Source organism: Canis aureus, chromosome 34, assembly GCF_053574225.1.
Source record: "Canis aureus isolate CA01 chromosome 34, VMU_Caureus_v.1.0, whole genome shotgun sequence".
Lineage (NCBI taxonomy): Eukaryota > Metazoa > Chordata > Mammalia > Carnivora > Canidae > Canis > Canis aureus.
The window spans coordinates 2,178,355-2,191,695 of NC_135644.1; the positions used below are offsets into that span (position 1 = coordinate 2,178,355).

The window sequence follows — 13,341 nt, forward strand, 5'->3', positions numbered from 1 at the left end:
AAGGCAGATGCTCAACCACTGAGCCCCCCGGGTGCCCCAGGTATGAGTATTATTTAAAAGCGGCCTTCCAATTATGGAAAGAGCCCAAATGTCCATCGACTGATAAATGGAGAAAAAAGATGTGGGATATATACACAGTGGGATATTTCTCAGCCATCAAAAAGTGAAATCTTGCCATTTGCAGTGGCGTAGATGGGCCTAGAGGGTATTATGCTGAGTGAAATCAGAGAAAGACAAATACCATATGATTTCACTCGTATGTGGAATTCAAGAAAAACAGATGAACAGAGGGGAAAGAAAAAAAGGAGAGGGATGCAGAGTATAAGAGACTCACTCTTACCTAGAGAGAACAAACCGAGGGCTGCCAGAGAGGAGGTGGGGGGAGGGGCTAGGTGGGTGACGGGCATTAAGGGGGGCACCTGTGATGAGCACTGGGTGTTGTATGTTAAGTGATGAATCACTGAATTCTATCCCTGAAACCGATATTGCACGAACCAGGATGTAAATAAAAACTTAAAAAAAAAAGCTCCCCTGACAGTTCTAAACATGCAGCTAATGTCGAGAAGCGCTGCTCTATGGGTTGGAAGCTTTGAATTAAGCTATATGTCTCCTCTTTATCAAGCAGAATAAAGGTAACTGAGGAGGAGACATGATAGTAACACAAAAGTGAATTAGTTTCTTAATCATGCAAAAAATAATCACTATTTATTTTTAAAGTTTTTTTTTTTTTTTAAATTTATTTCTGAGAGAGAGAGAGAGGCAGAGACACAGGAAGAGGGAGAAGCAGGCTCCATACAGGGAGCCCGACGCAGGACTCGATCCTGGGTCTCCAGGATCACGCCCTGGGCTGAAGGCGGCGCTAGACCGCTGAGCCACTCGGGCTGCCCCTAAAAAATCACTATTTAAAAGCTTTAATTTACCTTTTATTTATTTTCAGGAAATAAGCCTTGCTTATTTGGGTCTTAAACTACCAAATAAGGTTTGTTTTTTTTCCTTCCGATTTCACTGTCTGGAGTTTTCTTTCAGCCTGTCATGACTTAAATAGATCTTCTTTTTTTAAAAAAAATACTTTATGTATTTACTTGAGAGAGAGAGAGAGAGAGAGAGAGAGAGAGCGCGCAGGAGCAGAGGGAGGGGCAGAGGAGGAAGCCGACTCCCCGCTGAGCAGGGAGCCCTGCTTGCCCTGAGCCGCAGGCGGAGGCTTAGCTGACTGAGCCACCCAGGTGCCCCAGATACATTGTCCTCAATATATTGCCTTATTTAAAAAACATTGTTTCCTGTGGGGATCACAAGGCATGAATATTATGTATCTAATTGTGAAATCAAAGTTTTTGTTAAGAGACAAACACTTCATTAAAAAGTGAATAGTTGGTGCTCCTGGGGGGCTCATAGGCTAGTGTCTGACTCTTGGTTTCAGCTCAGGGTCATGATCTCGGGGTTAAGGGATCCAGCCCGAGTGGGGACCGGAGCCCTACACACAGGGCAGACTCAGCTTAGGATTCTCTCTCTCCCTCTGTCCCTTCCTCACCCTCCCCCGGAAGGAAAAAAAAATAGTTCATGATTTCAATACATTAGTATTTTCTTGCTCATTTTTATTATGAAGTCATTATAAATTGATAATGTTTTTCCGTATGAACACTGGGCTCAGTATTATCTTTTTGCACATTTCTCCAACCCAGGGAGTGGATACCAGCAGGACCTGGGCTGGCTCACTCGGAGGTTGAGTTTATTGGCTTAAGAATCTGAAAATTTGTTGGCTCTTACCTTCATAGGGCACAACTGTTCACAAAGAAAATTGGCAATATCAAGCAGATCTCTGGCATCAGAGCTTCAACTGGTGCGTTTTTTTTTGTTTTTTTTTTCTGTTGTTCTCGGACAAATGTGTGCTTTCTGCTTGATTTGTTGTTGAGAGGGAAAAGAAGGGAGCCACGTTTTCCTTTGAGCACATACTATTTGTCATAATCACGCTAGGAGCTCACGTGCAAACCACCTGATTCCTTAACCTGCAGTAACGCTGACCTCAGGTCCCCCTGGCTCCAGGCCCGCGGGGCTGTTCATCATCTTTCCTCGGGAGCTCACAGGACGCAGGCGCTTCACCTCTAACACGACGGGTGACCCTTGAACAACACAGGCTGGAGCTACACAGGCCCGCTTACGGGCAGTTTCTTAGATAAATAGCGTGCAGTACTGTGAGTGCATTTTCTCTTCCTTACGATTCTCTTAGTAGTAATTTCTTTCCTCTAGCTCACTGTGCTGTCGAATAAGGCGTATAATGTAATCAACATACAAATTATGCCTTAATTGACTGTTTATGTTATCAGTAAGGTGATTCAAGTGGGACGTGGATTTTGGGAGGCCCTGGCTGGCTCAGTGGGTAGAGCACGCGGCTCTCACCCTTGGGTCATGACTCCAGCTCCACACTGGGCGTGGAGCCTACCGGAAAAAGAAAGCAGAAAAAAGGTACACGTGGATTTTGAGCTGTGGAGGGTGTCGGCCAACCGAACCCCTGAGATGTCCGAGGGTCAACTGTAGGAAGCAGAAAATCTCTTTGCCCTTATGAAGCGTCCTTCTTTCCGTTTGCCAAGTGGTGTGCTGACCCCCGTGTTTCTCTGCACTAATGGAGGCCCTCTAGCCCGTCCTTTCCTCCTTTGGGTAGAGGCAGGGGTGTCAGCGCCGGGGTCCCCCGTGGGGTCCTGTCTGCCTTGGCCGTGCCCTCTTCGGGCTCCGCCAGGACAGTGTACCCGGGTTCTCTGCCTCTGCCTGGGTCCTGCTCTGTTGTCCCGGGGCCCGGACCCACCTGTCCCACCCCAGGGATGCTTTCAGTCCTCCGGCCAATGACAACGTTCTGCTCTCCGCCATCAGCCTGGGCCCCAGAGGAGCAGACCCGACGGGCCACCTACGTGTAGGAGTGACTGTGAGCAGTTGGCTTAGGGACCATGGGGGCGACAGGTCCCAGGGGCTTCAGGGAGGGAGCTGCAGACCGAGGGAAGCTGGGGTAGGTTCTTCTCCGGCTCCAGAGGCCTGAGGACCCGCAGAACTAGTGGTGCCAGTGCCAATTCCAGCCCAGGTCCCAAAGCAGGAGGAAACTCCTGTCCCGGCTTAGAGACCTGCACACAGAGCAAATTCTCTGCAATTCCACGCGCGCGCGTGTGTGTGTGTGTGTGTGTGTGTGTGTTCTGTTCAGGCTTTCTCAATGGGGATGTCCCCTCCTGGGGTGAGGGGAGCAATGTTGAGGTGTTAATCTCAGCTACACCCCCCCCCCCCCGACTGGCCAGAACGAAGCTTAACCCAGTATCTGGGCTTCTCTCAAGCCAGTTCCATTGACATGGTTACCCCCCCTCCGTCCCCCTACCTCTACATTCGGGGGTCACCTGTGCCCTTCAGCCTTCCCTGAGCACCGTGTGCTGCGTTCCGCCCCCCCTTGGCACCCATGGCAGACTCGCCAGCTGGCACCCACGGTCCCTCCCTGTGGTCCCTTCCTGCAGGGCACGCAGGTGCACCGTGGCCCCAAAAGCGCTTCGGCTGTGGCTGGGCCATGCAGCGTCACCCTCAGTGCATCGTCCCCACGAGGTGCTCTTCCCTCTCCCCCCTCCCCCTGTTGGGGGTTTCCTGGTACAGACAAGGAGCAGGCAGGCGCTGCTCTTCCACTCTGCCCCAGCGACTCACCTCACCCGGTGAATTTTAAGTGAGAAATAAACTTTTTATTGTATTAAGCCCCTGATTTGGGGATTATTTGTCCTTTGCCACCTAATGGGTACCTAATACGCTGTTGCAACAGGTGTTCTTCGGTCCCTTCCCTGTCGCCACAGCAGCTCTGGGCTACCTGCACCTGCCTAGGACTCCCTGGCACCCTCACCAGTTTGCATCTTGAGCCTCGGAATCTCATCGCCGTCGAGGGAGTTCTCTGGAAGCCTGCGGTGCACTGTGGCCACCTGGAAGATTGGGAGAGGCCCCAGCGGCGGGGGCAGAGGCCGGCACCCCCACACCAGTGGGACAACGGGGACGCTTGCTGTACGTGGTTCCCTGACGGCGGACGGGGGGTGGGGGGGCTCAGTCCCAGGGCCCAGGGGGGACCCCGAGGCTCACGACCTTGCAGGGCTTCCTCCCATCGCCCTGGTAACCACCGTCCCACTGTCCCCCTTAGGACCTCCATCCTTTCACGGTCTCCTAAGGGTGGGAACGTGCAGTTCTGGCCCTGGCTTACCCAGTGCGCACGCTGTCCTCCAGCTTTATTTGTGGGGTCCCAACCGGCAGGACGCCCCCCCTTTATAAAGGCCGGATAACGCTCGTACATTCTCTGTCTCAGGGTCCGCTGCTGGAGCCCAGGGGCACTTCCCTGCCTCGGCCGGGAGCCCCGGGGCAGGGTGCGTGCGGGCGGCCGGCGCCCCAGGGATTCACACCCGCGGTGGCACACTCAGAAGTGGGGTTGCTGGAGCCCACGCGAGTTCCATTTGTACTTCTCTCTCTCTCTCATTTTTTTTTTTCTTTAAGATTTTAGTATTTTAAGTAATCCCTACCTCTGATACGGGGGCTCAAACTCACCACTCGGAGAGACCAAGGCTCGCGTGTTCCACACCCTGAGCCCAGCAAGGTGCCCCTTTGTTTTTAATTCTTTAGGAACTTCATAGGTCGGAGTTCCCTTAGGGTCAGCGGCTGGAGCTTTGTCCGTCTCCCTCGGTGCTGGCGTCCCTGCCGATTTCCTCTGAGCTTCGCCCGGGGACGGGGGGTGGGGTGGGGGTGGGTGTTCCGGGCACTGGGCGCCAGGCTCCCAGCACCCCCCAAACACCCTGCGCACCTGCCCCCTGCGAGCCGCGGGGCTGCCCGGGGCCTTTCTGCCCCGCACTGAACTCCGCCGCTGGGCTGGCTCCCGGGTCGGGCAGGCAGCTGGCCACACTGGGTGACGGGGGGCGGGTGGGGGGGTGGGGATGGGGCTGGAGCCGGCCCCCCCGAGCGCCTTGGTGGGGGAGGGGGGCAAGTGACACCCCCGGCAGGACAGGGAACCCGAGCACCCGCGACGGCGCTGCAGTCCGTCCTGGTGGAGGGGGCGTCGGGGTGCTCTCCACTGGACGCTGCTGGGGTCCCCGTGGGGGCCGGGGGGTGCGGTGCCCCTCTGTGCCGGGTGCTGGGGCCTGACCCGGTCCCCGTCGGTGGCGCCGCGGCCACGCTGGGGGCTCCCAGGGACGCAGCCTGAGGCTCCGGCCCAGCTGACCCCCGGGTCCGACGTGCAGGTGGAGGCCGCGGGCAGGTGCGGGGCAGCGGGGCGCGGGTGCTCCAGGCCTCCTCGATGCCCGGCCGCTGCTCGGCGACCGTCCCCGTCCCCGTCCCCGTCCCCATCCCCGCAAGAGACTGACTTGTGTAGCTGCTTCGAGAGCGTCCGCTTCGGGGATGACATTTCAGGACGCGGGACAGCGACTGGCTCAGGTGGGTTCCTCAGCACCGGACGTGCGGGCGGGGCAGGGGCGCGGGCTCGGGGTCACTCCTCAGCTCAGGGCCTCGCGGGAAATCATGAACCCCTCCATCCCCCCTCCTCCCTCCCTCCCTCCCTCCTTCCGTCTCCCCTCTTCTCTCCCCCCTCCTCCCTCCCTCCCCTCCTCTCTCCCCGTCTCTCTCCCCTCCTCTCTCCTTCCCTCCCCCCTCCTCTCTCCCCCTCTGTTCCTTCCTCCCTCCCTCCCTCCCTCATCTTCTCTCCCTTCCTTCCTCCCTCCCTCCCTTCCCCCTCCTCTCTCCCCCCTCCTCTCTCCCCCTGTTCCTTCCTCCCTCCCTCCCCCTCCTCCTCCCCCCTCCCCCCTCCTCCCTCCCCCTCCTCTCTCCCCCCTCCTCACTCCCCCCTCCTCTCTCCCCCTATTCCTTCCTCCCTCCCTCCCTCCCCTCTCCTCTCTCCCCCTCCTCTCTCCCCCCTCCTCTCTCCCCCCTCCTCCCTCCCCCCTCCTCTCTCCCCCTGTTCCTTCCTCCCTCCCTCCCCCATCCTCTCTCCCTTCCTTCCTCCTTCCCTCCCTTCCCCCTCCTCTCTCCCCCTGTTCCTTCCTCCCTCCCTCCCCCTCCTCCTCCCCCCTCCCCCCTCCTCTCTTCCCCCTCCTCTCTCCCCCTATTCCTTCCTCCCTCCCTCCCTCCCCTCTCCTCTCTCCCCCCTCCTCTCTCCCCCTCCTCCCTCCTCCCTCCCCCCTCCTCTCTCCCCCTGTTCCTTCCTCCCTCCCTCCCTCCCTCCCCCCTCCTCTCTCTCGCCTCCTCCTTCCCCCCTCCTCTCTCCCCCTCTGTTCCTTCCTTCCTTCCTCCCTCCCCCCTCCTCTCTCCCTCCCTCTCCCCCTCCTCTCTCCCCCACTGTTCCTGTTCCTTCCTTCCTTCCTCCCTCCCCTCCCTCCCTCCCTCCATCCTTTCCTTCTTCCCTCCCACTCTCTCTCACTCCTCTCTCCCTCCCTCCCCCCTCTCTCTCCTCTCCTCCCTCTCTCCCTCCCTCTCCCCCTCTCTCCCTCCCTCTGTCCCTCCCTCCCTTCCCTTCCTCCCTCCGTCCTTCCCTCCCCCTCTCTCTCCCTCCTCTCTCTCATCCCTCCCCCTTTCTCTCTCCTCCCTCCCTTCCCTCCCTCCCTCCCTCTGTCCATCCCTCCGTCCCTCCCCCCTTCCTTCTCTTTCTCCCTCTGTGGACACAGGGGAAGGACAGGGAGACAATGTGCCGCAGGCCCAAGGCCAGGCTGGGGCGCGATGTGGCTGCACCTGCCAACCCGAGGTCACAGCTGGCGGGCCCGGACACTGGGGGCCGTGGCTCACCTGTCACCTGCTCACCTGTCACCTGCCTGCCCACACTCCCGGAAGAGTCCCAGCGGCCCTGAAGGTGCTAGAAGCTTTGAAGGCCACGGGGCCTTAGCGGAGTGGCTGCATGTGCTTCTCCCAGCCCCGGGGGCCCGACGACCCCCTCGTGTCCCGTGGAAGTCATCGCAGGTGAGTCATCCCCTTGGGAGGCTTGACCCCGGGCCAGCGAGTCTCCGGTCCTCTCCATCCACTTCCATCCACTTCCACGCCGTCGCTCAGCCACAGGTTCAGTCCCTGGTGGGGAGCAGAGGTTTTCAGCTTCATTTTAGGAAGAAAGGACTTTGAGGGAAGTCTGTGTCTCCCTGGGGTTTGGCTTGGCCCGGGTTAGTGTGAGGCCTTGCGGCCTGGGCCCCTCCGGCTGATGCACCGACAGCCTTTGCTGGGGAAACGATTAGGAGCCCATTGGTGTGCTGGTGCCCTGAGCACCCTAAGCACCCTGAGCACCTTGTCTTCAGATCTCTACGGGGCCAACATCAAAACCAAACTGCTAATTAGTGACTGAGGGAGATTTTAAGGTCTCAGTGTATATAATTTATATATATAATAATTTTGTACTATAAATTTTACTGAATTTATCTATCAGATAATTTTAAGTACACAAGGATTACTGGCTGTATAAAGTATGGAAGCAATACATTCTATTGTGTTGTAAATGATATTTTATGGACTACAACTCAAGCTGTAAACAGGAGCCGCTATGGGGTTTTCAAGGTTCAACCACCAACAAATAAGATCTTGGAAATGTAGCTGATAGGTGAAGCCCATGCTGGGATAATTCTTTGCACTTGTTCTATTTTTGTTTTTTATTATTTTTTTATTTTTTGCACAGAACCAATCCTGAGAACCACAAAGAGCCCTTGGGGCTGAAAACTTCTTTTGATCGAGTGAATTACTGCTGCCTTGAATTTGCTTTCTTTGCAATAAATGAAGGAATGGATTAGATATCCCATCTTTTAAGTAGCCATCAAAAATCCTGGTAGGATTCCCATTTTTTTTTCTGAGCATTAAGCCTTTAAAATTGGAAATGCTTAAGTGTTTAGGGGTTTTAGTCATATTTTTTTTCTTGGAAAATATCAAAATGAAGTTGTCAGAGGTCCCTAAAATCACTGCCTAGCAAATAATCCTCCAAGGCTGTCAGGGTCTAAGGGGGCTTTTATTCAGCCTAGGGAGTTATCTTGTTGACAAGGAGCTTACCAAACACTGAATAGAAGAAAACCCATTTATGAGAAATGGGCCAGTTGGTGCATCAAATCAGCGGTTAATCTAAACCCGGCAGAGAAACACATGCATCGTGTCAGCTTGGTGGAATACACACGGGTCATACGTTTTCTTTTTCATTTGTTCCAATCACAAACCAATTTAACTTTGTGGGTTGTGTGCTGAAGAGTCTATCCATGGATGCGTTGAAGAGAAATTGAGAAATAGGGTGCAGAAAATTTAGATTCCATAATCTATTTAAGGAAATACTTAAATGTGGCAAACTGCAATCCAGTCTCCTGCCCTGCTTTAGCAATGTGAACACAGGTTAGTTTTTATGAGAAATCATGAAAAGCTCAAACATATGTGTATTATTTTCAGCAATCTGAAAGAGCAATTATTGAATTTTAAATCTAAAAAATTTTGTAAGAAACCGAGACTGTGATAATTAAATCTGAAATAATAATTGGATCTTTTGGAAGGGCAACACATTCAAGCATTATGCCCATTGAGGAACAGCTCTCCATGGAGAAATCTTGGCCTGGAGGAGGGCAGACATGAGGACAGGATTGAGGAGCCAGGAGTTCCAGCCCTGGTTTTCTGAAGTTCTTGTGATTTGACCTGGATTAACTCACTTCATTTTCCAGGATGCAATCTCTTTCTTTGTGACTGAATATTTTCACCAGATCTGAAGTTCTAGTTTTTAGGTTTCAGAACTTTAAAATATTTAGTAAAATATTTAGTAAACCGTTATGTTGAAGCTTAAAATAGAAAACAATGACAACAACAAAATAGGGCTGCTTTGGTTGGGGCTGGGATAGGGTAACTGAGCATTTACATTTTCCTAGTCCTGACTCATGATCCCATTGCCCATAAGGGTTCTGGAGAAGACAATGGAAATATTTTATTTTTGGAGGGTGGTCCTTATGTTCTTTCCAGTTCTAATGCTTTGAGATTTTGTGCTTTTAAATAATGACAAACTCCCTTTGGATCAAAATTCCGTTTTGAATTATGTAAAAATGGTTTCTTTACTCAACAAATATTTATTGAGCTACTACTATATACCCAGGCATTATTTAGGATTTGGAATAAGTGAATGAACAAATAAGCAAAAAAATATTCTTTCACTCATGGAGCCTATATTTAGTGAGGAATGGCACAATAGAAAAATAAATGTGTCGTACGCCAAATGATTAGTACTATGAAGAAAAGTGAGTGTGGGAGGGGGCTGGAGCTTCTGGGGTGGGGAGGCTGTATTGTTATTTTGTATACGATGGTCAGGAAAGTCCTCACTGAAGAGACAACACAGAAAGCAGAGACTCTGAAATAGGGGCATACTTGGCATGTCCATAAACAAGCAGAGGGACCCAAGTGGCTTGATTGGGAAAAGGGAAGAGTGGTAGCAGATGGTATTACAAAGGTCTTGGAAGGGGGAGAGTGGAGAGATGGTGCAAAATCTTGTAGGACTTCTAGGCCATCGTAAAGGCTTTAGATTTCACTCCAAATGACGTAGGAAGTTATGAGAGGGTTTTGAGCAGAGAAATAATATTATATAACTTATGTTATAAAATGAATTGCCCGGCTATTGCATTGAGAAAAACTTTAAAGAGGTCAAGTAGAGAAGAAGAGAGAGCAGTTCAGAGGTTAATAGAGCCAGGTCAGTGAGATGGGTGAGGGCTTGGACTAGGTGGTAATAGTGAAATAATGAGAAGGTGTTAGTTCCTGGATGTATTTGGATGATAAAGCCAACAGAATGTATTGGTGACTTGGATGTGTGAAATGTGAGAAACAGAGGAAACAAGGATGATTCTAACTCTTGAAGTTGAGGAACTGGAATGATAGAGATGATGAGATGGAAAATCCTGCCAAAGAAACAGATTTAGGAGTAAAATAATCCAGAGCTTTGGGCATGTGCTTATTAAACATTTCAGTGGATGTTGAGTAAGTCGTTGGATATTTGAGTCTTGAGATCAGGCAAGAACTCTGGGCTGATTATTAAATTGAGAGCAGTGAGCAGATAGAGGAGATCGTAACTGAAGCTATCACCTAGGGTATGAGTGAAGATTGAGAGGAGTCCAAGTACTGAGCATTCCAATGTTAAGAGAATGTTAAGAGAAGCAAAGCAGAGAGACTGAAATCAAGACAAAATGCATGGAGACCAACTGAAGAAAGGGTTTAGACAAGGAATCTGGGTGATTAACTGGTTCAAATGCTATGGATACATTAAGTTAAGGGGAAGTCTGAGAATGAGGAGATGATCACTGAGGACTTCACAAGACTGGATGCAATAGAAGCCTTGACTGGATTGCATTCAACAGGAAAAAATCTTCAGGGAGTGTATATATATATATATATATATTTTTTTTTTTTTGATGAGTTTTGCTCTAAAGGTGGGCAGAGTGAAGGTGATATGGGGTAACAGGAAGTCACTTCTAAGATGAAATATATAACTGCACGTCAGTGTGCTAGTGGGGGATGAGCCAATACAGATGGGAAAACGTGATGCTCCCTTAAAGAGAGGAGAACTCCTGGAAACAATACTCTTGTGTAGGAGAGGATATTGGGATCTAGGGCATACATGGAGAGGCCATGCAAAGATAGAAGGAAAGAAGGTGGTCATAATCTGAGGGTGGAGGCATTGAAGGTTTGAGGAAAGTGAAAAGGCTGTAAAATACTAGGAAAATAAAAACATATGGTAGGAAAATACAATATGATGGCTTGGGCAGCATGAAGGGGCTACTTAAGGTTGGTGCCCTTGACTTTAAAGTGAGACCAGTAAGCGTGGTTCTGTGTTTTTCTGCAGACACCTGCACCTACACGGACACAAAGGCTGGGTAAGGAATGGCGAGAGTAAGCTGTGAAAACAAAATTGCAAGATTGTAGGTTCCAGTGGGTAGAAGAAATACTGAAAACCTGGTACCAGAGAGAATGAGGAAATGTGGAGGAGGAGGTGGGCACAAAAGAGAGTAATGTTTACTATTGAGATCGTAAAGGGGAGATGTCATTTAGGGCACCGTGTTACTTAAGAGGAGAAGAGATCAATATTATTTAAAGAGTAGAGGTCAATGAGCTGCCTGGCTACTAAAATCACCAAGAATTATGGTAGCAATCAAGTTGTAGACAATGGCAATGACCATATCCAATGACATTATGAAAATCATGCTGTATTTTGGCTGAAATTCAAAGTACTTAGGAATTAGAAGTACAGTTATATTCATTTAATAGCAACATTTTCACTGGAAGGATAGATTAAAAAAATCACTGCTCAAAAGCTGAATTTTATTGAAAAATGCCACGTCTTTCAGAGTTGATCCATTTAATGTAGATATTTGGTAGAAACATTATAGATGTAGACATTTATTAGAAATTCCTGACGTACATACCCCATATGGCTCCCACGTCTTTGTGCTTGGCCATCACCTCTCAAACCATAAAAGGATACAGAATCCTGTTGTGCAAAAAAGTATAAAAAGTCTAATACTTATTTGAGAAGCAAGGTCTGCTAACCATTTATTTTATCATTCTAAATGATATAGGTCAAGTTTACCTGATTTCTTTTTTTTTTTTTTTTTTTTGTGAATGAAGTGAAGCATAGCCATGAAAACATAAACATTTATTTTTAGAATTAGATATTGTTATCTGGACAATGATGTATATATATTAACTATGTATTTCTTATGTTTAATTTTTCAAACAGACTTAACTCTTGAACCCCACAAATAGAGGATGGAAGACTGGTGGTCTGAGTTTGGCTTAGCCATTGTGACAATAGTAGAGGCATTGAAACTTGATCCAGTCCTCCAATTTTTGAGCTACATATTAGGGAAATGAAAGGTCATTTCAGGTTTCAGCATGCAGAAAAAAAAATTCAAAGATTCCACTGAGGAAAACTCACTGTTCCAAGAAATTACCTGCTACGCAACTCGAACAAATTACCATTCAGCATTTGTCTTTAGCAATAAAGATTACGGACTAAATTGGCCCCCTCTGTGTATTAGATGGAACCTCATCTCGCGGTCCTATTTCTCCTGAAATTAGTGTCATTGTCTCGCTTTTGTTTCACTTAGTGTCATTATTTCAACGTTAAGTTGGAGAAGAATGTTCTAGGCTCTAGTGCTTTTATTTCAAAGCATTTTCCACTTGATCCTAAAGTCGACTCAACTCATTTTACCACTAAGACAGCTGAGGACCAGGAAAGGACAATGGTTTGTTCAAGTTCACGTTATTAGTGAAAGTTTGCAATCGGAAGCGAGGCCTCCTGTATACATCTGCTATGTCTTGCTGCCGTCAAAATGTTAGCTGTAAATAAAATTTGGCAAGATGACAACTTGACACTTGAAAATGTTAATGATTCTTTACCTTTAAGGAGCTTACTCACTTAAGACAAAATATTCTGCTCTGTTACCACAGCGCTACAGAAGTGTAACTGGAGTCTGGGGGGATCAAAGTATTGACGTTTTTAACAGCGACGTTTCTAAATAAAATCTGATTATGAGCTTCTAAGTATGTTCATGATTACTAGGTAGGATTACTCCTAGACATATATACGTAAGGTTCTTTTTCTAAGGCGTTTAAGTTTCTATTATGGATTTTAAAAGCCAGAGAAGTAATGCAGATGCATTACTGCTTTCAAAAATTCATATATAAGGCTTTTAGTAGTAGTGATAATCTATCCAAAGATGGAGAAGTGCAGTATTTCCTTTTAAATAAAAGAGAAGGACAACTCTCTTGTGAGTTTGTTGCCTTTTATCCTACTTTCTAGACGTCATAACTCTGATATTAGAACCTTCTGATTTCCAAGAAATATTTCGTTTAAAAATATTTTCAGTTTTATTGAGGTACAGTTGAGAAATAAAAATTGTGTGTATTTCACGTATACGTTGTGGAATGATGACCACAATCAAGTTAATTAACATATCCACCCCCTGACATAGTTATTTTTATTTTTGTGGTGCGAGCATTTAAGATACACGGTCCCAGCACACTTCCCATATACAGTATTGAAACGACGTCCCTGTGCTGGGCCTGAGAGCTCCAGGACGTATTCATCCTGCAAAACGCTGTGTTTGCATCCTTTAACCAACATCTCCCCATTTTCTCCATTATCTTCACTGTCTGCTTTTACGAGTTTGACTTTTTTAGAGTGTCTGTTTGAGGGAGGTCACGCAGTATTTCCCTTTCTGCACCTGGCTAATTTTACCGTCTGGGTTGATCCATGTTGCTGCAGGGGCCAAGGCTTCCTTGTTCTTGGAAGCTGATTGACATTCCATTGTGTATATAAACACACACACCGTAGCATCTCTACCCACCTGCCCACGGACACTTCGGCTGTTTCTGCGT

General features: G+C 48.8%; 1 long non-coding RNA gene across 1 annotated transcript; it reads left to right on the plus strand.

Annotated features, from left to right (window-relative positions):
• The first annotated feature begins 6,767 nt into the window (after positions 1-6,767).
• LOC144304637 (uncharacterized) lies at positions 6,768-12,465 on the plus strand. The gene is made up of 3 exons (XR_013371562.1): positions 6,768-6,933; positions 7,634-7,780; positions 11,699-12,465. It is a non-coding gene; the product is annotated as an uncharacterized LOC144304637 (long non-coding RNA).
• Positions 12,466-13,341: the final 876 nt, after the last annotated feature.